Source organism: Heteronotia binoei, chromosome 3 (genome assembly GCF_032191835.1).
Source record: "Heteronotia binoei isolate CCM8104 ecotype False Entrance Well chromosome 3, APGP_CSIRO_Hbin_v1, whole genome shotgun sequence".
Classification (NCBI taxonomy): domain Eukaryota; kingdom Metazoa; phylum Chordata; class Lepidosauria; order Squamata; family Gekkonidae; genus Heteronotia; species Heteronotia binoei.
The window spans coordinates 69977077-70003454 of record NC_083225.1 but is presented as its reverse complement, the minus strand read 5'-3'; positions in this window follow the sequence as shown (position 1 = coordinate 70003454).

The following is a 26378-nucleotide window of genomic DNA, read 5'->3' as shown; positions in this document are numbered from 1 at the left end:
GCATGTTTTAATTTTTTTAAAAAACAATTTTTGTGTTTATCTGTGTCATTTATAAAGTTTACAAACCTAATCTAAAACAGGTACAAACATGGCTCGGCCCAATAAAGTCTCATTTATGTCAGATCCAGCTCTCATGAGTTCGACACCCTTGATTTAGAATATTAGTGGTCTTTTTTTGTTTGTGGAATTCACTGAAGAATTAATCTATAAACATCTTGAAACTAATACACATTGAACAAATAAAGTTTTATTTTGTTTTATATTAACCTGGAGTCCTATGATATTAAAATATTAGAATCCACAAACCAAAAAAGACCACTAATATTCTAAATCAAGGGTGTCGAACTCCCTTGATTTAGAATATTAGTGGTCTTTTTTTGTTTGTGGATAAAGTTCTATTGAAAGTAGATACACATTTTAATACAGCTGTTATCAAACAATTTCACTAAAAAAATGTGAAAAATGAAGACCTACATGCTCTACTTTGCTCTCCAGTGTTTTTGATTCTTCTTTGGACTTTTAAAAAATGCTTTGTCATTACTTCCTTCTTAATAAAGGTAATGCTGCCACAGGAATTTAATTCCAAACGTCTTATTTAATGTTCACCACTGAATTGTGCCCAAACTCCAAGGCTTTTCATTGAACTATGTGGCCCTGAGAATGAGACTCTGATATTTTAATGTCATAGGACTCCAGGTTAATATAAAACAAAATAAAACTTTATTTGTACAATGTGTATTGGTTTCAAGATGTTTATAGCTTAATTCTTCAGTGAATATTTTGAGGTGCCACACACTTTCACTTACAAAATCCTCACTCTCAAATTCTCCTGTCTCTTCCTAATTCAACTTTTTGACAGCTTCGTTCTCTCACATTCCTATAATACTCTGACAATATTAGGTTTGGAGTCCCTCTCTAGCCCCCAATATGCCATCTAAGTATTTCTCCTTTTCTTCTATAGACAGGGCTGCCAAGCCCCCGGTCTGGGTGGGGGTTCCCCCGCCTGGGAGGTTCCCAACTCACTGGCCCACATTGGGCGGGTGGGGGGATCCTCCCCTGATGAAGTTGGCGCAATGATGGCCACTCTAGGCATTTCTGGGAAAACTCTATGGTTTTCTATATGGTTTTCCCAGACACTCTAGCCATTTTGAAGGGGAAACTCTATGGTGTATCATAGAGTTTTCCCCTCCCAAATGGCTACAGCGCCTGGGAAAACCACAGAGTTTTTCTGGAAGCGGCTAGAGTGGCTGCGAGTGACATTGCCAGTGCAATGATGTCACTTTCAGGTGCCGTCACTGCATTGTGTGCACACTTTGCGTGTGTGCGAAAGTCCCTCACCAGAGAACGCAGGGGACTTGGCAACCCTATCTATAGAGTCTTAATGCTTTTCACAGCCCTATATGGGATTCTAAATAGAAGACTGCTTCTCAGACTCTGTAGACTGCTGTGACGGTAATGAACGGGTTAACAAGAAAACTAAGGACGCATAGAGCCTGCGTCAGGTGACCTGAGGGTGGGGGCCAGAGTGCTCGGAACTCTCAGAGGTGATTGACAGCTAACGGCTGAGGGCAGTTTGTGTCAGACAGAGTCTGAGGGAGGCCGCTGAAGAGAGCAGTTGGTCTGAGAAGGAGCTGAGACAGGAGCTGAGGAGAGTCTTTGAGAGAAGCAAAGCTCACTTTTCACTCTATAAAGACAGCCACAGGGCTGTGTGTGACTAAAGGAGAGTCACAGTAAAAGACCTGAGAGGTTACAGACACAGAGACACTTCTCTTAAGAGCTAAAGAGGTGGTTGAGGGAAAGATGTGGGTCTAGAAGTCTGAAGGGCTGGGAGAAGAGACACCAGTCGACTTAAGGGACTTGGCACATTATACCCAAGAGGTCAACCTAGAATAGTGTTGGAGAGTGAAAGCTGTATGATCTGTGAAACCTGAGAGCCCTAGTGAATTTGATATTATAAAGCCTGTACTACAAAGAAACTGTTAACTGCTTGAGATACAATATAGCCCATGTATATATTTCCCATTCCCCAGTTGAAAAAGGTGTGTGTACATTAATAAATTTCTGTGGTTTACTTTAAAGTTCTCTGGTGCCAGTATATTGGGAAAACTATCAAAGCTGCTGTGGTCCCCTACAAACTGAGTTTATATCCATCTGAAAGCAAAACAAAAACCGAAGAGACTAGTAGTGAGAAATCCATATTACACCCACTCCTTGAGTTTCATAGTCGTGAGGTAAAATTCAAAAGGAAGAACTGAGGCGGAAGAGGGGCTGGGGTAGCCATAAGCTGCATATAGAAGCGATCCAGTGAGACCACGAGGCGCGCTGTTATAACTGCTTACTGACCACAGCTGACCATTAACTGATGACTGACTTCTCTCTCTCCACACATACTTCTTAGCTCCACCTCAGTCACCAATCAATCACCCCACTCACTCATTCCCCCTCTTTCTCTACTGCAACTTACCAGCAATTAAAGGAACACACACATATAAATTCAAATTATTACATGCTTTTTCACCATTCAGCATCTGGCAATTCTGTTTGTGTTTCAAACTTCGTAGGCAGAACAATGAGAGAGTTCCTAAGGAAACCTATAATTCAACAATGCTAACCCCAATGTGTCACAAGCACTATAACAGAATAGTAATACACTGTTTCCCCCCTCCCCCCATCCACATTGGTAAGAATATCTAATTAATTTGGCAGAGTTCTCCAGTCCTCAATTATGACATCTGTTGTGCCACAGAATGATTCAGGGCAACCATCTGTCTTTCTACATGTACAATGAATAGATGAGCAAAGATATAATTTTATTTTAGCAACAGAGAATACACACAAGCATGATACCCAAATTGAAGCTGTGCACTTCAAGTTGTCAAGGTTAATTACCAGAGAAATACACAGAACTGCATACTGGGCTGTGTTAGGCTAGGAACTCATATGCCAAAGCACAGTTGGAGGATGATTAGCAGCAAACAAGTTATCCCAGATCATACAGCTTTCATTATATTGGATATATAAATCTTTTTATCTCTTCCAGCTAATCAGTGCTGCCCACCTGAGGCACTTATTTCTGCCAAGAGTGTCTTGTGTGAAAAGCAAAACAGAACCGCATAAACCACTGCATGTGGATATAAGGCCTGTTTCTTATGACAGCCATTTTGAGTGCCTAGGTGGAGAAATGCAATAGTTTGGTCAAGGTGCTGAAGCACTGTGTGTGTCATATATAAAAAGAGCAATGAATTGGGGAACTCATACAGAAGAGGAAAGTGCACTGAACACCTGTGGCTTCTTCAAGCTGTCTTGAGTAGGATGGGACCAACTATCTGTATGGGCAGGAAGGGGAAACAGAAGGCTGAATTAGATACTTTTTCTCCTTCCACACAGGTGATGGTGTCCAACACAATGTGAATGAAGCTTCAAAACACAATCCTGGTTTTTGAGCTGTTTTTTTTCATGCTTGATATAACATAAACAACCATTAAGATCAAAGCTGTTGTTCCCCACCTTTTCTCCATGGGCTCGGAGGCAGAGAGTCTTTTTCCTCAACAAGAAAAGATGTGATATATGCTCTTGTGAGCTAGAAAGAATTAAAAGGCTTGATTAAAAATGACCTACTTTAGCACGGTAAATATATCTAAAACTATATAACTAGAGTTCTGCTGCTGCCTTCTAGACTAATTCCCCATAATTATTTACATTCAGGGTGCTATATTACAATGTAACTTCCTATCTGTAATTGGCACAGTTGTTATATGTTCACGATATATAGATTGCCAATAGGTACATATCGTGTACAGTATTAAAACATACCTAACAGTGGTAGTGGGTTAGTAGATCTCAGAAACATTAATGTATTATTCAAATTTATGACAGCTTAATATTGAAATGTATTTTCTAATTTGCAAGAAATGATTATTTTCAATCTAATCTTGGTGAAGAATGCTACCAGACTCTGAAGAGGGGTCATTTGGCTTGCTAAAAGCTTGTAATTTTTTTTATTTCTATACCATGCCTATTTAATGCATAACAATATACCTTTTTCCCTCTGCCATATTTGGAGGCTCTGAGAAAACCTAATCTGGCAAAGAAAAAAAGTTGTAGAAAGTCAGAGAAAGCAACAGTGGCATCCTAAGCACAGTTATACCTTCTATATCGATTGAAGTCAGTGGGCTCAGAGGAATGTAACTATGTTGACTATGATAATTAACTATGTTAATCTCATAAATATTGGTTTGCACTGGAACATATGGATATTCTCCCCTCTCATTCTGCTGTGTTTAAAGATGTCGTGTGTTAGCATATGCAATACTTGTCAATTGTCAGTGGGTGTCACTGTAACACAGTTTGTACAACTTAGCCAACTGCAGTTTAATAACTAATGACACAAATAAAGCATTTGGTCACAGAAACACCAAGAATTTGTCCCCCATCACTATCCAACATTCTCTATGAAACTTCACCAGTATTGTAGAACAATTTACTGTGGAACAAACGAGAACCACAGAGAGATGAAATGAGAGATCTTCAGGGGAAAATTGCAATGCGTGGCATGCATTTTGACTAAAATAGCCACCACTCCATCTATGTATCATTCAGTTGGCATGTGTCTTAACTGCACTACTGGTAAAGTAAGATGCTTCTTGTTGACAAAGGTTTGGGGGTTTTTTTCCTGAGAAGCTACATGCCAAAACCATGGTAGAAAAATAATTGATACTCCACATCAGTTATATATTTCTTACCAGTTCCAGTGCTGGTCTAAATCCAGCCTGACATTTCATATTTGGAAAACAAGTTGTCTTCATTACTTTTCAAATCATGGCACTAAGTGACAACCCTGCAGCTGATTAGTAGCTATTCCAGGTGAGTCTTCTCCCAAATTCTGATTAAAAATGTGTAACTCACTGTAGACTGCTTCTGTTGGGCCAACTTGTTTCAAATTCAGGGTACAAGTGAGACATTGCCAATGTCCAATCATGTTCCCAGAAGAAACAGTTGAATTCTGTGAAGGAGGGGGAAAAACGTATATGAGGAAAGCATTATAGCGCAGTGCTTTTAAAGGAATGTAGGGAATTACAGAGTGAAGGATTTTAAAAAATCAGGAAATTCCCCATATAACACAAAATTGTGTAACTGTTAAGCTCCAGAACTAATTCCTTACCCATCTCAACCTGATCCTCAGCAGACTAATACTATAGTACATTGCCCTGGCTACTGAGGTTCACAGACAGGAGTGAGCCAGAGACTGTTCATGAATCCCTGAACTTCAGCAAGTTAATGAATGACAATTATTTCTTTTTTTAAAAAAAATCTGTGACAAAAGGGAGAGCTTAAGGGTCATTAGCACGCCTTTCTCAATTTTCATTCCACATACATACCTGTTCCAGAATACAACCAGAAAGCGATTCTGCTTTCTCCACAATTTAAGAGTCAGGGTGGGGGAGGTATTTCAGATCAGAGGAAAGAAGCACTTTTCCAATCCTAATCACCCTGGAGAAGAATAGATAATTAGGGCTGGGGTACATGAGCCTTATGGTGTCCATCATCTGACCCTAATTTCCTTTCCTGTATACTAAAAAGTGCCAGAGGGGTTTCAAGCAGGTCCATTTCTTCCCTTTTCTGATTTCCTTCTCGTCCTCGATTTTAATTGCTTCTCAGCTCCCCACCCCCCCGTGTCCTGAGGCTCATCAAGAATGCTCCATATTCATCAAGGTATCCTCTTCCTTTTCTCAATTTACAAACTATTTTTTCTGAACACCTGGGGAGTTCTGCTGTGCATGCAGGAAGCCCTCCCTTACCTTGGGTGAGCCCATTTTCCTACCCTATCACAGGAGCTTGACCATCTTCTTCATAAGAACATAAGAGAAGCCATGTTGGATCAGGCCAATGGCCCATCCAGTCCAACACTCTGTGTCACACAGTGGCCAAAATACACACACACACCCTGTGGCTAATAGCCACTGATGGACCTCTGCTCCATATTTTTATCTAACCTTCTATAACCCTCTCTTGAAGCTGGCTATGCTTGTAGCCACCACCACCTCCTGTGGCAGTGAATTTCACATGTTAATCACCCTTTGGGTCAAGAAGTACTTCCTTCTATCCGTTTTAACCTGACTGCTCAGCAATTTCATTGAATGCCCACTTCTTGTATTGTGAGAAAGGGAGAAAAGTACTTATTTCTCCATCCCATGCATAATCTTGTAAACCTCTATCATGTCAACCTGCAGTCGACGTTTCTCCAAGCTAAAGAGCTCCAAGCGTTTTAACCTTTCTTCATAGGGAAAGTGTTCCAAACCTTTAATCATTCTAGTTGCCCTTTTCTGGACTTTTTCCAATGCTATAATATCCTTTTTGAGGTGCGGTGACCAGAATTGTACACAGTATTCCAAATGAGACCACACCATCGATTTATACAGGGGCATTATGATACTGGCTGATTTGTTTTCAATTCCCTTCCTAATAATTCCCAGCATGGCGTTGGTCTTTTTTATTGCAATCACACACTGTTTTGACATTTTCAGTGAGTTATCTACCATGACCCTAAGATCTCTCTCTTGGTCAATCTCTGCCAGTTCACATCCCATCAACTTGTGTTTGTAGCTGGGATTCTTGGCCCCAATGTACATTACTTTGCACTTGGCCACATTGAACCTCATCTGCCACGCTGACGCCCACTCACCCAGCCTCAACAGATCCCTTTGGAGTGTCTCACAATCCTCTCTGGTTCTCACCACCCTGAACAATTTAGTGTCATCTGCAAACTTAGACACTTCACTGCTTACTCCCAACTCCAAATCATTTATGAACAAGTTAAAGATCATGGGACCCAGTACTGAGCCCTGCGGCACCCCACTGTTTACCGTCCTCCACTGCGAAGACTGCCCATTTATACTCACTCTCTGCTTCCTATTAATTAGCCAGTTTTTGATCCACAAGAGGACCTGTCCTTTTACTCCATGACTCTTGAGCTTACTAAGGAGCCTTTGATGAGGAACTTTATCAAAAGCTTTCTGGAAGTCAAGGTAAACAACATCTACTGGGTCTCCTTTGTCCACATGTTTGTTCACCTCCTTAAAGAAATGTAACAGGTTAGTGAACATATGAACATACGAAGCTGCCTTATACTGAATCAGACCCTGGGTCCATCAAAGTCAGTATTGTCTTCTCAGACTGGCAGCGGCTCTCCAGGGTCTCAAGCTGAGTTTTTTCATACCTATTTGCCTGGACCCTTTTTTGGAGATACCAGGGATTGAACCTGGGACCTTCTGCTTCCCAAGCAGATGCTCTACCACTGAGCCACCGTCCCTTCCCCGAGGCAAGATCTTCCCCTTACAGAACCCATGCTGAGTCTTCCTCAATAACTTGTGCTCATCAATGTGTCTACTCATTCTATCATTGATAATGGTTTCTACCAACTTTCCCGGAATTGAAGTCAGACAGACTGGACTGTAATTTCCCAGATCTCTTCTGGAACCCTTTTTAAAGATGGGGGTGACATTTGCTACCTTCCAGTCCCCAGGAACGGAGGCAGATATCAATGAAAGATTATTTTTGTCAGGAGATCCACAAGTTCAACTTTGAGTTCTTTCAGAACTCTTGGATGTATGCTATCCGGACCTGGGGACTTATTAGTTTTTAATTCGTCTATCAGTCTCAGAAGGAGCAAGCTGAAGGAGCAAGAAATCGTAGGAGATAATAAACTATTTGGAAATCCTCATCCCTAAATCTTCTGGATTCTATAAACAGAGACTTGAGATGGCCAAGCTGGTTAATTTTCACGGCTTCCTCTGTTCTTTACTATCTTTACCTCACTCACAACTGCTCCCATCATACCACTCCATTCTATAAATCTATTTTAATGTTTTTGGTGAGGGGGTAATTTATAAAATGCTATTTGTGTTTGTGTATCAAAAGAGTGGGGACGAAGGCAACATGATACAGTCTGATCTCATCAGATCTTGGAAGCTAAGCATGGTCGATACTCAGATGGGAGACTACCAGTGTTCCCTCTAAGCTGAGTGAGTGTGAGCTAGCTCACAGTTTTTTAGCCTCCGGCTCACATATTTCTGTCTTAGCTCAAGAAGGATGGCCCCAGAGCACACTAATTTATGCAGTAGCCAAATCACTCACTCACAATTTTAATGTCAGTAGCTCAAGAAGTAGAATTTTTGCTCACAAGACTCCACAACTTAGAGGGAGTGTTGGAGACCACTGAGGAAGATTCTGTAGAGGAGGCAATGGCGAACCACCTCTGTTTCTCACTTGCCTTGAAACCCCTAAGGAGTTACCATAAGGTGATTGAAACTTGACACACCAGGAGAATCACCTTAATATGTAGAAGCCCTAGCTTGTCTGTGGGTAACCTGGTTTTGCTGCTTTTGTGATGGACACAGGCCAACCACTTAACTATTAGATATGGTAATAATGATCGTATGATTGAAAAGTGTTTTGGCAAGAGTGAGGTGTATATATACACAGATGGCATTATGAACTTCATTAACTTCATGATGAAATCCATACTTGGCAATTAAGAATGTTAAATAGTAATATAACAAAGTGCAGTGTGATGGACAGGTTAGTGAGAGACAATTGGAAAACAGCAGTTGGGAGCTGGCAGCAAGGGAGTTAGAGAGGGAGAGAGCATGTCTGACAAAGTGAAGCTGAGGTGAAGAGCAGGTTAAAGCCAAATGAAAAGTCAATTTGTAACAAAAGATCCCAAATGCTGGAACAGAGAAACAGCTCAAAAGTATGATAGAAAAGAAACATTGTAACCTGCACTTTACTTTCTTCAGTGCCATGTTAAAACTATAAATCAAAGTTAACTCCTTGCTTGTTTAACCCTGTGAGCAGTTTGTCTCAGAGAAAGAAACTCACACAGAGAAGTTAGGATCTTGTTGTATATATATTTTAGAAAATGAAAAATAGTGGTGTAAATGTAAATGGAATAGTGTTTCGAGTCCCCAACTCCAGTAACTGTGGTGTCTGAGGGAGCAAGAGAGAAAACTTGAAGGATGAAATGGTCATGGCCAATGTTCCCTCTAAGGTGAGTTAGTGTGAACTAGCTCACCATTTTTTAGCCTCGGGCGCAAACATTTTTGTCTTACCTCAGGAAAAATGGCCCTAGAGCAAGCTAATTTACACAGTAGCTCACAACTTTAATGTCAGTAGCCAGGGCTTTCTTTGTAGTAAAAGCCCAATGGGAACTCATTTGCATATTAGGCCACACCCCCGATGCCAAGCCAGCTGGAACTGCATTCCTGTGCGTTCCTACTTAAAACAAAAAAACAAAAGAAGCCCTGCCAGTAGCTCACAAAACAGAATTTTTGCTCACAAGACTCCACAGCTTAGAGGGAGAACTGGTCATGGTTGTCTACATATTTTAAAAGAAACAAGGATAGTGATGTGTCATAGTCTGACCTACTTGTAACCATGCACCTGTGGGAGAAATTGTATAGGGTGGTAGGCATGCTGTGTGCATAACAGGAATGTCACATGTAGTTAGCAGTAAACATTCCTGTGCCTATCAAACATACAGGTGTGTATGTTCACAGGTTTTGTTAAAAATTCATGGATTTGGGGGCTTATGTCTTTTATGGATAGCAATGAGCACCTTGGTTTATTGTTTTGAAATACACCAACAGAAGATTTAATGAGCTAGCAATCAGAGAAAACAAACTTTTCAACAAAATGTGACTGTTTGGTCGTTTTCGCACTCACCTTAATCAGCAGCGACGACCCTCTTCACCGCGCAGGATCTGCGCGGATTTCGCACTAATTGCCGCGGAGCACCCAGAAGAGCCGGAAAGTCCCGGCGCTTTTGCGGCGCAAACGTAAACCGCCAAAAACCAGTTTCCGTTTGCGCCGCAAAAGCGCCGGGACTTTCCGGCTCTTCTGGATGCTCCGCGGCAATTAGTGCGAAATCCGCGCAGATCCTGCGCGGTGAAGAGGGTCGTCGCTGCTGATTAAGGTGAGTGCGAAAACGACCTTTGAGATGTTTTTCTTGCTATATTCTGCAAAAACAATAATGCCTTACCTAGGGGTATGCATCTGGATATGCCTGAGTAGAAAATATGACCTAAATTAGCCATTTCAGTTCTGTTCAGAAATACTCAGATGAGAACAAACAACTCTAAAGTAATGAAAGAAATGAAAAGTGATCTTCCAGCATTTCAGGAGTCCCTCCCTAAAATGGCAATTTAATTTATTGAAGTAAAAAATGGGAAGGAAGGCATGTTTAATAGCTCTCCCAGGCTACATTGCAGCTGGTGGCCCTTCCTTCTGTAAGAGACAGAACCCACTTTGGCCCTAGGGTTGCCAACTTTAGGCTGGGAAGTTTCTGGAGATTTGAGAGTAGAGCCTGGGAAGTGTGGGGTTTAGGGTGGAGAAGGACCTCAGCAGTGGGGTTGGCATGTTGGTGCACAACAGATAGATTTCTCTATTTTTGTGGTATGTTCCCCAGCTAGCCGGCTGATCAGTGGTGAGGTGAGGCCTGTCAGCAGGGGATCTCACCAATCTGCCAACATGCACCCAAAGAGCTCCATTGCACCTGACACGCCCAGTGTGATGTCACCAGGGCTTTTTTGTAGGAGCCCAGCAGGAACTCACTTGCATATTAGGCCACATCCCCTGATGCCAGCAATGTTTCACACAGGAATTTTTTGTAGAAAAAGCCCAGCAAAAGCTCATTTGTATATTAGGCCACACCCCCTGACGCCAAGCCAGCCGGAACGCCGTCCCTGTGTGTTGCTGCTCAAAAAAAGCTCTGGATGTCACCCAGAGATAATGTTATCATGCCAGGCATGTTGCATGGAGGATGCTGTATCATTTTGGGAGAAATCTCTATGATGACCATTGTATTTTCTCTCAAATGATAGGGCATCTTCCAGATCTCCCAAGCAACCCTAAATATTAAAATAATAGTATATTGGTATTCCATTATCAATTTTTTTTTGGGGGGGACCCTTGGAGAAAACACATGCATACACTCCACTATAGCATGGGGGGTGGCCACTGTAAAGACTCAGGCAGAGAAAATGCAATGAAAGCTGCCACATGTAGGCCCCATTGCCTCTGTGCTGCAGCTGCAGCAACCCCTAGCCTCCACAGAGAAGCACTGCCATGTAAACAAAGCTAGAATTTGAAGCAGGAGAAGCTGGAAAATATTTCCTTGCCTAATATCCTGGACAGCTGCTGCCAGTCAAAGACAAACAGTACCGAGTCAGAGGGATCAATGGCCTGACATGGTGTAAAGCCTTTTCTTGTTTTCCTCCCGGCTGTCTTCCCTACCTTTGCCCTTGCCTTAGCAGACTCTGGGTTTTGGCTAGGTGCAGGATTGCCATGATAGCAGGAGCAGCTGGCATTTTTTCCCAGGGAGATTTTGCAAAACCAATCATAACATAACAAAGAGACAGGCAAACAGACTGCTAAAGTGTGTGCACTCAGTATCTGAATGACACACATAACAGACATACTCTTATGACACTGCAATCCTATGCAGAGTTACAAGCCCATTGCTTTCAATTAGTTCAGACTGGGCTAACCTGCAGTGGATTGTACTGTTATGCTTGAATTACATTGTACTCTAACTGGCACTGGGAGGGAAGGGCATGGTGGGAAAACAACAGAAAACTCTCTCAAGATGCCTTCAGTAGGCACTCACAGACAAAAAAAACTGCTATGTACAGGACACCACAAATAACTTGTAAATGCATAGTCTCTATGGGAAACATGAGCACAGGCTATAAGAACAGAGAGTTGAGAATTGTATATGGTCAAGAAAACCCTCCCTAACCAGCAATAATTTGAGGGAAAATTGTGAAAAGAAATACCTTTTATGAAACATCTACTGTAAAATCTGAATGACTGATAATTGGAATGCTTAGATATTAGTTTCATTTCTCGTTTTTCTTGCCAGCTCTGTCTAAACTGTGAATTTTCTGAAGAAGCAAAATGAAAATCTGTGGAAATAAAGGAACACAAATGCCATTACAAAACCCTTTTGTTTTAATTGTATGATGGTTGACAGTTAAAAGATGGGTGTTCATTGCATTTCCCCCTCCAGTATAAAAATGCGTGCATACCCCTAGAAGTCATCCTTGTACACCAATTCTTCTCCTGTCTAGCAGCTCTTAAAAGGACACTCAGTGTTCTTACAGAACACAGTGATTTATCCTAGAGTTTCAGAAAAATCTCCTTTTGGTCCAGTTAAATTAAATCAACCCAATGATATCAGAATTGACATCAGCCACTTGCTGGTATAGGGGGAAACAGAAGAGGAGCATATCTGAGACAAAAGGAAGTAGATATATAACACTTGATGCTGTTTGATACCACTGGACAGCCATCCCCCAATTCTAAAATCATCTTGAATAAAGACAACTGTGAAATCTGGATCTAAACCTTTTTTTTTCAGGGCAAAAATCAAGAGGTGGCAGCATGCAGGCTACAGAAGAATAGATGCAAACTAGCACTTGGGACATACATGTTATTTTTATTTAATGGTTGTTTGATTCCTGCCAATAATCTTAGGTCACATTGTACTCACTGATCACCCAGTTTTACTAGGTGAAAGCAAGCATAGAGAGAACATTCTGCACCTTTCAGGGCTGTCTTGGACCTAAACCCATAAACCTTGCTTCAGATTGGAGAGATCAGTCTCAAGCATCAACATCAGGGGGTGCAGCTCTGAAAGAAGAATTCCTTTGTTCTAAATCAGAATTTTAGAACTGTGAATTCCAGAAATGCAACAAAACTGGGGGACTCTATGACTCTCCATTTACCTATCTGCCAAAACACGCCCGTCATAGTTGTAAAATGTCTCCCACAGTCGTTCAAGACAGTATTGTATGGAAAGGAGGACTTCACAAAACCAGTGATTAAACTGGGCCTGGCAAATCTTCTCACACATGATTGATTGTGGCAAATATGTAGAGGTGTGCCTGAGACTTATAATGCTGCAGCTGGGTTTCCAGTGGAGCTGTGTTGGTGAACAAAGATCTTGTGGAATGACCCAAAAGGGGTGGAGAAAGAAGGATAAAACCAAAACTTTGGGAGGAGTTGGAGCCTTTGCATCATGAATAATCACAATACATTCATTGAAGAATTCAAAACTTCTCCCTGGTGTCTATAAAGAAAAAAGGCAAATGCATTCTAATTTTAAGGAAATAGCCCAACTCCATAAAAGCAAGAAAACTTGTCTCCAAATGCAAAAGAAATAGCTTAGATTCTTATAGACATTTATGACAAGGTAGTGAAATATTAGCAAGATACAATTTCCCTCCCTCTTCTCTGGATGGCAGTGTATCTTCACTTAGGACTGTCAGTTACTTAGTGCAATGTTTGAATAGCTAGCAAGAAGTGTGTTTTAAAATATGTAGTTATGTAAGTGTGTTTTAAAATATTGCTGTGAGCATGAAGCCTCATTCCTAGGAGCGTAAGCCAAGCACTAAGCAAAGGGAGAAGTGTCCCTCATGGCAAAGTTATTCTAGAAATGCCTTTTTCTAAGTCTATAAAGTAATTTGAATGCCTTTAATGAAGAAGTATGCAGAAATATGAGGGAGGGGAGGAGAAAATATTGATTGGCTTATTATGATGACAAAAGCCACTCCACAAATGCCAGTGTAGATGTTATTATAGGACTATGTTACATGGTATAGGCCATGCTATACTATTTAATTAACAAATAAATACAGTTGAAAGGGGATTCCCAAGTTTCATCACAGTTGAGCTGCATGTTTTCTATAACATTTGGAAGACATTTGGTTTGCAAGTGAAAAGCCTGTCTTGGTGAATTCATGAGTTAACATACATGGGGTCACATATGGCAAAGAAAGATTTGCTTTGGATCTGCTCGTAAAAAATAAGGGTAGACCAGATTGTACAGAAAATCATTAATTAGCGGCTCTCTTTCAAATTTGCTAGCTCACGTCACATAATGCTCTTGGAATTTCAGACAAACAAGGAACATCTTTGGTGAAAGATTAATCCAAAGTATTTAGGGAATGTTTAATTGGAGGTTTCACCATCTTAAAGCAATCTCATCAAATGCACTCCAAAATGAACATGATTAAAACTTTATAATCCTCAGAAAAGAGTTTTGGGTATCTTTATCATTTTAAATGAACTCTAATTTTAAGATGAGAATGAATGGTAACTGAGGATGCAATCATAAACAGAGTTACTTCCTTTTAAGTGTATTGATTTTAATGGGCTGAGAAGTAACTACTTAGGATTGTATTGTGTTTTACTTCTTTAAGGGAATTAACTAAAGTAAGTGATATAGAAAAGATAGTGGGAACACATATATAACTCCTGCTGGCTGGGAGAAGAAAAAAAATCCCATCTGTGAGTCAGCATGATGTAAGCAGAGGACTGGGAAATCTCAGCTTCAAATCCCTACTCTCTTAAGCACACACTGGGTGCTTTCACACAGCAACTGTTTACAAGTGGATTTTCCTATTCTTACACAGTAAAAATCCAGTTGCAAAGCATGTTATTTAGAGTATGTGAATGCACCTACTGTCTCTCATCTGTAAAACTGAGCCACTCACTCAGTAGGGGCTTAAGTATAACAATACACTTTTTCTTGTTTGCAAGTTAGGGAGAGATATTGCTTGAGAGCTCCATGCTTCCCAGCCCAATTGGAGCCCATCTGGATCAGAAGTGTGGTATGTAGGGAAAAGAGCCTTCCCCCTCATATCATTTTCCTGACCTGAAATGGCCCCAGGGAGTCACTATTTGTATCTTTAGCATAACTTAACATGTACCCTATCATTACAGGTACTTTCCCCCAGTGCAGAAAATAGTAAATCCCCAGGGCCAGTTCAGGTGTAAGGCTTAAACTCCTCTCTGTGTGCCATTGTTCTGATCTGAATCAGGACTCTTATGTTCCTAGGAAGCGTGGAACTCCCAGATCACATTTGTCAACTCTACCCAGGGAAATTAGGGTTGACAACTCTGATTTTTTTACTTTATAAAACATTCCAGATCCTAATCTGATTTTGAGATTTGTCTGATTATACTGTTGTACTGATTACCATGACAGTGAAATCGATGGCCTTGAGCCAGACATCCTGGAGTGTGAACTCAAATGGGCTTTAGAAAGCATTACTAACAACAAAGCAAATGGAGATGATGGTATCCCAGTAGAGCTATTTAAAGTCCTAAAGGATGATGCTGTTAAAGTGATGCACACATTATGTCAACAAATTTGGAAAACACAACAGTGGCCACAGGATTGGAAAAGATCCAATCCCAAAGAAGGGTAATGCCAAGGAATGTTCAAACTATCACACCATTGCACTCATTTCACATGCCAGCAAGGTCATGTTAAAGATCCTACACGCTAGGCTTCACCAGTATGTCAATTGGGAACTACCAGAAGTTCAAGATGGGTTTCGGAGAGGTAGAGGAACTAGAGATCAAATTGCCAACATTCGATGGATTATGAAGAAAGCACGGGAGTAACAGAAAAAAAGTCTATTTCTACTTCATTGACTATGCTAAAGCCTTTGATTGTGTGGATCACAACAAACTGTGGCAAGTCCTTAAAGAGATAGGAGTACCAGACCACCTCACATGTCTCCTGAGAAACCTGTATAAGGGTCAAGAAGCAACTGTCAGAATGGGATATAGAACAACTGATTGGTTTAGAATAGGAAAAGGAGTTCAACAAGGATGTATATTGTCACCCTGCTTATTTAATTTATATGCAGAGTACATCATGCAGAATGCTGGCCTGGATGAAGCACAAACCGGAATTAAGATTACTGGGAAAAACAACAACAACCTCAGATATGCAGACGACACCACTCTAATGGCAGAAAGTGAGGAGGACCTAAAGAACCTCTTGTTGAGGGTGAAAGAGGAGAGCACAAAAGTAGGCTTAAAACTCAACATAAAAAAAATTAAGATCATAGCATCTCGCCCCATCACACCTTGGCAAATAGAAGAGGAAGACATGGAAGTAGTGACAGACTTCACATTCTGGGATCCAAGATCACTGCAGATGGTGACTGTATCCATGAAATTAAAAGACATTTGCTCCTTGGCAGGACAGCTATAGCGAACCTGGGCAGTATAATAAAAAGTAGAGACATCACATGCCAACAAAAGTCCGTATAGTTAAAGCAATGGTATTCCCAATAGTAATGTATGGCTGTGAGAGCTGGACCATAAGGAAGGCCGAGCGCAGAAAAATAGGTGCTTTTGAGCTGTGGTGCTGGAGAAGACTCTTGAGAGTCCCTTGGACTGCAAGAAGATCAAATCAGTCAGTCCTAAGGGAAATCAACTCAGACTGTTCCCTGGAAGGTCAGATGCTGAAGCTGAAGCTCAAATACTTTGGCCACCAAATGAGAAAGGAGCACTCCCTGGAGAAGATCCTGATGCTAGGAAAGATAGAAGGCAAAAGAAGAAGGGATGGCAAAAGATGAGATGGCTGGACAGTGTTACTGATGTAACAAACACGAATTTGAGCAGACTTCGAAGGATGATGGAAGACAGGAGGGCCTGGAGTAACTTTGTCCACGGGGTTGCAAAGAGTCAGAATCGACTGTGCAACTGAACAACAAAAACTGATTTTTTAATTGGTGCCTGAAATCTGTCCTAGCTTTGGTCTATGTTGCTTTGAAGTTTCTGATTGTGAGTGGAAAAGCAATTTGTCAGTGTTTAAAATACAGAACATTGAAAAGGGGGTGAAATAGGGTTGCCAAGTCCAATTCAAGAAATATCTGGGGACTTTGGGGGTGGAGCCAGGAGACTTTGGGGGTGGAGCCAGGAGACATTAGGGGTGGAGCCAAGATCAAGGCTGTGACAAGCAAAATTGAATTCCAAAGGGAGTTCTGGCCATCACATTTAAAGTGACAGCACACCTTTTCAATTCCTTCCTTCCATAGGAAATAATGAAGGATAGGGGCACCTTCTTTTGGGGCTCATAGAATTGGACCCCCTGGTCCAACCTGCTGTTTTTATACCTTACTTCACATTCAAAATGGCAAAAATAGCTATTAAAATAGTTTCTAGCAATCTTGTGACACTCTATAAAGGAAAAGCTCCTCTACTGTGAATGTGAAACAAGAACTCTGAGGGCACAAAATAGGGCACAGACTATTTTCATATAACTCTTCATTTACATATATGTCAAGCTAAAGTTGCTTATTGCCTATTCTAATGTTAACCCCCCCCCCCGCCCAAATATTAACCAGCAGCTGGCAGAAAACAAACAGCCCTAATCATGCCAGAAAGAAAACATGTTTCCAAATCTAAAACTTAAAATAGCCCTTGGCCTACTATATACAGAAGGAAATATAGGAAGAGAGGCATAGTTAAATTTTAAAAGGCATTGTAGCTTCCAAACAGATCACTATCGTGTAGCACACAGAAAAAACCATAAGAGCTCTGTGTGTGTGTGTGTGTGCTTGCTCTCTTCACATACCCCCATCTAATTTCATCAAGAGACAGGCATCTGTGTTCATGGCTGACAGTCACAGATCCCAGGGACGACTGATTCCACGCTGAGGTGCCGTGGCGAGGGCGACGACTGCGCCGAGGAAGGCGCGGGGAGCCCGGTGGAGGCGAGGAGGGGAAACTTAGGGAGCGGAGGGCGGCGCAGGGAGAGCCACCGCTGAGGAAGCCAGGGAGGCAGGTCATAGCCCCGGGGACTCTGGAACGTCCTGCGGGCGCCGGAGCCGCCACAGACCGAGGCCAGGCAGCCGCGAGCTGGCCGACCCGCCTTCCCTCAGCCTGCGCCTCAACGGCATGGCGCGCTCTCTCGAACAGAGCCTCAGCCACTGCGCATGCGACAGAAACCTGCGCGTGCCGCTTCACACACGCACGCACACCTCTTTCTCAGAACTTCCTTCTGCAGAGTCAGATTCGTTTCTGAATCTGCAGAAGGCGCCGTTTCCCTCCCCTCCCCTCCCCCCGCTGCCGTTTTTGGGGGGAGCGGGGGAAGAGACTGGAAAACCTGGCGTCTCCCGCCAGAGCGGGAGGATTGGGACCCCTAGGGTGAAATCTGGCAAACAAATTCTTTTGCAAATAGCTTATGGACCCCTCTCCTAGCTTTCTTTCAGTTTCCAGCCGCTATGAATTGAAGATTTGAAATATTATTTTCAAATATTATCTGGGATGAAACACAGAATTCAAATTAAACACCTGCTGTGAAAACCATGTAAACATTTTAAAATAACCAGAGTTAGTTCTCATTAACAGTAAATTAGTTTAAGTATCTCTGCCATCTCATTAAAAGCATCTTGTGAATTTTTAAACTGTACCTACCTACCAGAAAATATTGAGTTTATTGTGTGGAGTTAAACCTGGTAATAATAAATCTCAAGTCACAACATTTTAAGTGCTACATTTCCTTGATTTTACCTTATTTATTGAAGATGCACTTGTCCACTTGTCTATAGTCAAACAATGACTGTGTGTGTAGGCAATATTTCTATAAATGGAAGGCCAAAATAAGCGGCATGTCAGTAGTGACTTTAATATAAGGAGAGGTTATACTTTTAGGAAGAGCCCCGTGGTGCAGAGTGTTAAAGGTGCAGTACTGCAGTCCTAAGCTCTGCTCATGACCTGAGTTTGATCCCTGGCAAAAGCTGGGTTTTCAGGTAGCTGGCTCGAGGTTGACTCAGCCTTCCATCCTTCCGAGGTTGGTAAAATGAGTACTCAGCTTGCTGGGGGGAAAGCGTAGACGACTGGGGAAGGCAATGGCAAACCACCCCATAAAAAGTCTGCCGTGAAAATGTCGTGCAACATCACCCCAGAGTCGGAAACAACTGGTGCTTGCACAGGGGACCTTTCCTTTCCTATACTTTTAGAGAGAGCATTTTTATTTTAAAAAGATATTATTTCCCCCACACTAAAGAGACTTACTCCTAAGGTAAAATAAAAAACAGCTTCTGTTGGTTTTCCAGAAGCAACATGGCCCACAATTTGCTGGAGAGACAGAATTAAAATGGGCTTATTGACTACCAAACATCTGAGAGCCACTTCACAGGAGACAATATCATGAATGAATAGCACTCCTGTGCAGGAAAAATAAGCTTATGCCTAAATAAAGTAAACAAAAATAAAGCCACACATGAAGAATGCACACAATTCTACGTTTCTGTCCATACACAAGGCAAAATAGAAATGTGTGTTTGTGACTTTGCCAAATCTCAGAAGCTAAGCAGGGTCCGTGCTCAGAAAGGAGACCACCAAGGAAGACTGCAGAGGAAGGCAATAACAAACTGCCTCTGCTTCTCATTTGTCTTGAAAGCTCCTTGTAAGACAGATGCGACTTGCTGCGCACACAGAGAGTACTGCAGCAAACTTGTATTGTTTATATTGTTGTTCAGTTTAGCCTGCATGACAAAAGAAACAGTAATGTGTCCTAATGACTGTGGGTGTCTCCTTGGTTGAACCTAATTTTGTTAGGAAATTGGCTGTTTAAACAGTTTACCAGGGTTTGGGATGGATGACCTCCTCCTTCTAGGCTGAAAGGAGTGAACAGATGTGTGCCTGGGTAGAAAAGGAAGTGCAGTTCTGATGCTGGAAGTGAGAGGAGCAGATACTGCTGGGAGCCAAGGCTAAATGAGATGTGATGGCATCCAACCTCCTAACACCACCCCTATTTTAAAGCAATGTAAAAATGCCATGAGGACCCAATCACTGCCCCTCCTTGCAAATGTTTTGACATCTGAAAAGGCATTGGGGGTGGGGTGGAGAGGGGAGAACACCTAAGCCTGCCAAATGGCAAGACCCTAAGCCTAAAAAGAAAAAAAAAAAACAGTATGGGATCACAGTTCATAATAGAGAAATAACAAACTACCTTACCAAACAGTGTGATATGCTGGCTAACATATTGTAATTTTTTATCAAAAATATAAAATCATATAAATCTGTTTATCACATAAGAAGGAAGTACAATGTTACAAAAGAGTCCATCCAGTGTAATTTTACTAAAGTGTCCATCCTTTTACTAAAGAGTCCATCCAATGAGTACCTGGTTTAGACTCAATTCATCAAATTCTTTCTCAAGGATGTTTCTGTCCATATCAAGGTTATCAGCCTCTTGCTGTATTTCAGTGTGCCTCTTTATTTCTTTCAAACCTCTTTGTTTCTTTCCAGATTAACATCCTGGAATAAACTATGGCAGTTATAATAAGATACAACATAAAGCTGAATGGAAGTCAGCCCTTCAAAGCAGCCATTTTCTCCAGGAGAACTCATCTCTGTCATCTGGAGATCAGTTGTAATTCTGAGATACCAACAGGCCTCACCTGGACGTTGGCAATCCTGATAGGCCCTCATGACTTCCGGGGCTGGAACATGGTGAGCTGACCTGCTTCTTTCTGGAGGAGCAGACCGGAATCTTTGTTTTGGGCATAAAAGGCATTCTAACGTCTGCTGCCTACATTTTCAAGTAAAGGAATCTATCTAAGACATGCTTGAAAACTTTGAGGGGACTTATTTTGGCTGACGAGAGATCCCAGGAGGGGTTTCTTTTTGGCTTTGAAGAATCCCCAATGAAGAATTGCATTCCATCGTCTACAAAGAATCTCCGGAGTCATTAAATTGACATAAACTCATCAAGATTCCAGCTTTCTATGGACTAAAATAACATCTGAAGGCAACGTGAATGGTGTAAAGAAGAATAGACTTCATTAAGGTAAAAGATTCTTATCCATCACTCCGGGACTAAAATAAGACTGTTAAAACAAAAGATTTAAGATCTGGAACTATTTGCAAGAGCATAAAACCAAAGAGAAGTGTAAGGGGGTAAAAGTGGAATTTTGGCGTTAAGAGCAAGTAGAAAAGTGCAGAAAAATAATTATTTGAAATTCTTGTGGCTTTGAAAAAAAACAAACAGCCATAACACAGCTGCAGACTCTGAATACGAGACAGGAAGTGACGTTTTATAACTATCACAGGATCTACAACCATCAAGAACGAGACTTCACGGCCAGAGAGTCAGGAAGTAAGCACTGAAAGAAGAGGAATCTTTAAGCATCTGGGTCTTCTCTAGAGCCAGGAACCATAGAGAAACATCGGCGGCCATTACAGAAAGGTCAAAGATTTTACATAAAATAAATTGGAACTGGACTTTAAAAATTTACAAAACTGACACAAATCATCCCCAAAAGGTAAAACAGCTTGGACTATATGTTCAAAATAAATAATAAGCCCTAGGGAAAAAAGGAAAACTTTTTGAAAAAGAGGCTTGGAAATATTGCGGCCGCCATTTTGGAAAAATTAGGAACTTTAGAAATTAATATCTGAAGCTAGGAAGCTCAGAAGATGGCGATTTTGGGCTTGCTGGAAAGGGCATGCTCTATTGAAATCTGGCATCAGATTGTGGTTTGGTAAGGTCAGCCTAAGAAGCCATTTTATGCAATGGGAGGACAGTGATGTCTGATCAAAGCTGGAACCAAGGGTTACACATCTAAGAGCAGCCTCGCTGGGAGAAGGGAAAATGGCTAAACAAGTTCAAAAACAACTGGATGCTATGGAGGCAAGATTGGTGAAGGTAATGAAAGATTTAATAACTGGAAGTGAGAAGAAGCTAACTAAAGAAATAAACTCCAGTGCTGAGGAAATCAAGAAAGATTAAAAAAGAGATTGATGATCCCAGAAAAGAGTCTCAAGCAACAGCTAAAAAGTCAGAGGAGATAGAAGTTAAAATTAAAGATCAAGATGCTACTATTAAGAAGATGTACGACAAAGCAATACTACAAGATTGCAAGTTAATGGAGAATATAATTCGCCTAAGGGGAGTGCCTGAAAAAGACCAAGAGGATCTAAAGTAGTACATTGCTACAATCATTGCTGAATTTATGGGACATTTGTGTGACTATGTATACAGGGTCAACTCAGAATTTGCTAGAAAGCGCAAGTTACCAAGGGATGTGGTAGTAAAGTTTACTTCAAGGGACATGGTGGGAAGGATCTGTCAAGCATGCAGTTTCAATGACGAGTTGAAGTTGATACAAAACTACGTTTATTGATAAACTTATACTTTCAGTGTAACAGAAATGTATGGGAAGGTGCTGATTACTTCTTCTCAAATTAGTTTCGTTTCTCTCTACTTCTACTTTGCAAGCAATAAAGCAGGAAGGGGGGAAGGGAAAGAATAACAGAACGAACAGACCTTGGTCCTCCAAGATACTTCACAGACCAGTGTTATGGAGGACCCTAAAACAATCAATTATCAATGGAATTTTACCATGCTTGACAGGATCTTAAGTCAACAATTTGAAAGCCCAATGGTTGTGGAGGAAAGCAGAGTATGGATAATGAAGGAGCTGCTGAGGAAGGTTATTAGTGACAGAAGACAATTCAAGAAATTGACAGACAAGCTAAGAGAGAAGGGAATAAGAGACAGATGGATTTTACCTGGACTTAGCTTTGAGTATAAAAGACTGAGAATGACAATAATAGATCCTCAAGGCATGGAGAAGTTTTTTGCGGACCTTTGTACTGAACCCGGAAGCTGCAGCTGGTGCAGAATGCAGCGGCTAGGCTGTTGTTAGGGTTCCCGAAATGGTTGCGCGAGCTGCACTGGCTGGCAGTTGTGTACCGAGTTCATTACAAAGTGCTGGTTATTACCTTTAAAGCCCTATATGGTCGAGGACCTGCCTACCTGAGGGACCGTCTCTCCCTATATGAACCCCAGAGAGTACTGAGGTCAGCAGGAAAGAACCTGCTGAACATCCCTGGGCCGAAGGAGGCCAAATTGAAGAACACACGGGAACGGGCCTTTTCCATCGCAGCTCCACACCTGTGGAATCAACATCGGGATGAAGTACGGGCCCTGCAGAGTCTAGATCAGTTCCGTAGGGCCTGTGAGACGACTGTTTTTAAGATGGCCTTCGCCGAACATTGTACCAAGATAGATCCACTGTAGACGTATCCGCCATTAAATTTATTAAAGACCTATAATTATAGCACCACAAATGTAATTTTAATAAATGTGGGTTAAATGATGGTTTTATATTGTAGTATTTATTGAATTATATGATTTTATTGTATATTGAATTCATGTTGTAAGCCGCCCTGAGCCTGCTTCGGCAGGGAGGGCGGGATAGAAATAAAATGTATTATTATTATTATTATTATTTGGAGTGGACTCTCGCAGGGAAGCGGATGTGCGCTTGCAACAAGTTGGCTACAATGGAGCGTTCAAACATAGAAAGTACACGCGAGAGTCATTGGAAGCATTCTTATTCCGGATTTAATGTACTATCAAAAAAGTCCGCATCTCAGTCGTGGCAATTCGGGACACAAACAAGCCAACGACCATTGCCAGATGCTGATGTTTGGACAGCCGCATAAAATCCAACATGCATCTGGCTTTCATCCATGCCCATCTCATCAGTTTATGTGCATCTTACCTCGGCCTTTGTATACTTTGTACATAAAGAAAATGCTACAAAAATACTGTAAGTCTCCAGTGATCTCTAATCTAAGGGGCACCAACCCCAGTTAACACCAATCACAGGAACTTCCTACTGCTTGGAGAGATGGGGTTTTCATAACATTATTTACGAGACTCTTAAATCAAAGTAAAAACCAGAATGTACATCTTACTGCCTCTGCTCAGAACAGATTTGTAATTTCACAACTCCTTTCCTCCTACTAACGACTCACCTGTCAGGCACTTAACTGTCCAGCTTCTATAGAGTGTCAGTTGTACTCATACAACTAGTTGCCTGGCAAATTTCATGAGAAGCAGCCTATAAATTAGAATGATGGGGGAGTAGGGCTAAGCTGAATTTTTGTAAGGTTTCTGGGTTTTTTTCTGCAGAAGTTGATGTTTTAGTGAGGGGGAATGAAAATGTTTGCAGAAGTTCTATGCATTTTGCAGGCTTGGTTGTATTCACTTTCTGCCTGATCTGCAACTGGAACTGACAGTTTAAAAAAAACTAGTAAGGCTTTCATTACCTTAATCAATCAGGGTGCATGCAGTGAACATGCTAATACCATAGGACTGTAACCAATCTGAAATGGCTACACACTATTTGGCAATCAAAGACTTCTCATAAGCCTCACTCATAAGCCGACGCGGGGATTCAGGGGCTGGCCTTACAATGGCTTTCCTCTTTCCTTGACGGTCGGGAACAAAGGGTGGCGATTGGGGACGTACTGTCCCGGAGACACACGCTTGATTGCGGAGTGCCTCAAGGGGCGGTACTTTCCCCGATGTTATTTAACATCTATATGCGCCCCCTTGCCCAGATTGCCCGAAGGCATGGGTTGGGCTGTCATCAGTATGCTGATGACACCCAGCTCTATCTACTTATGGACGACCGGCCTGCCTGCGCCCCAGAAAATCTGGACCGGGCGTCACAGGCGGTGGCTAGGTGGCTTAGGCTGAGCAGGCTGAAGCTGAATCCGGCGAAGACAGAGGTCCTTTGCTTGGGTTGTTGTGGCCCGGGAAGGGAAATCCCCCTGCCAGTCTTTGACGGGGCGCCGTTAACAGCGGCGCACAGGGTCAAAAGTCTGGGGGTACTATTGGAGCCTTCATTGACAATGGAGGCTCAGATAGCAGCCACTGCCAACTCTGCATTTTTTCATCTTAGGCGGGCGAGGCAGTTGGCCCCTTTCCTGGAGCACGACGACCTAGCAACGGTAATTCATGCCACGGTCACCTCGAGGTTGGACTACTGTAATGCCCTCTACATGGGGCTACCCCTGTGCCGAACCCGGAAACTGCAGTTAGTGCAGAATGCCGCTGCCCGGCTGTTATTAGGGCTCCCAAGATGGGAGCACATTCGGCCCGGGCTTCGGAATCTGCATTGGCTGCCAATAACATTCCGAGTCCGGTACAAGGTGCTGGTCATTACCTTTAAAGCCCTATATGCCCTAGGATCTGCCTACCTTAGGGACCGTCTCTCCCCACACATTCCCCAGAGAGTACTAAGATCGGGCTCACAAAACCTGCTAGTAATCCCCGGGCCAAAGGAGGCCCGTCTGAAATCCACCAGGGATCAGGCCTTCTCGGTAACAGCGCCTTACTGGTGGAACCAGCTGCCGGAGGAGGTGAGGGCCCTGCGGGACCTAGGCCAGTTCCGCAGGGCCTGTAAGACAGTCCTCTTCCAGCTGGCCTACAACAACTAACTGACACTGAGAATTTCTGGATGGAGCTAGAATGCATTTGACAGACCGCTGGTTTTTATGTTCTATGTTTTATTAATTTATTGTTTTAACTGTTACTATGTAATTGTTTTTAAGCTAAACTTATGTAAGTTTATATGTTGTGAGCTGCCCTGAGCCACTTCGGTGGGAAGGGCGGGATATGAATCGAAATATAAATAAATAAATAAACAAACTAGAGTTGCCCCCATCCAGGTGGGGCCTGGAGCTTTCCCAGAATTAGGACTCATATCCAGATTAGAGAGATCAGTTCCCCAGGAGAAAATGGCAGTTTTGGCGGGTGGACTCTATGGCATCACATTCCTAGTGAGCCCCCTAGCTTTCCTAAACTCTGCTCCCCCAGGCTCCACTCCCAAATTTTATAAGCCAAAATGCCCTCAAAACGAGGTTGGGGAATTAGTTAGGTGGGCACCTGGCTCACTAGGGATCTTTTCCCAATGTATACAAGATCAACCATCCAGAAAGTAATGCACAAGAATGTAAGAATTCTAGCCTTATTTCTTTTATTGAGAAGAATATAGACTTTCATACAAGTAAGATAATCATAGAATCACACATACAGTCCTAAGAAATATAGATAGATCGATAGGGGAACATAAAGGGTAGACGTACAGGGTGATATTTACCTATCGTAGCTTCCAAGGAAGACTCCAATGGCGACAAGCCCGAAACTGATCAGGAATCGGGGATGGATCTATGCAGCGGGAATTGGGGTACTGATAGATACACACACGAGTGAAGTTGGGTCAGAGGTTAAATAAACTATTGCTGACCCTCAGGGGATGGGAGGTACAGGGAGGAGAAAGGGGAGGCTCTGCAATGACCATAAGGGCTGGACTTCTGCAGTAGCCAATGGTGAGTTGATTGGTGACACCTTATTGGATGTTGGTGACTGACCAATGAACTTGCTGGATTGGTTGGTACCTGGTGAGGCTTTCATATTGAAAGTTACCCAGGGGAGGCCCGAAGTGATCGCTGGGAAGAAGAATGGGTACGATGACTGAGTAGAGGGGCTCTTCAGACTAACACTACAGTGACAATAGGTATTCAAATTAGTGCCTAGGTAACACCCGGTTTAGACAAAAGTCTTGGCTCTGGCTGGAGATGGTCGTCCTCTTCTCTAGTCTTCTTCTTGGCACCAGTCTTTGTTCTGGGTTCCATTGATCAAAGGAAGTGACTGCTGAACACTTTAAACAGTCTTTTGGGTTGATGGATTGCAGGTCAGCCAAAGGTGCCAT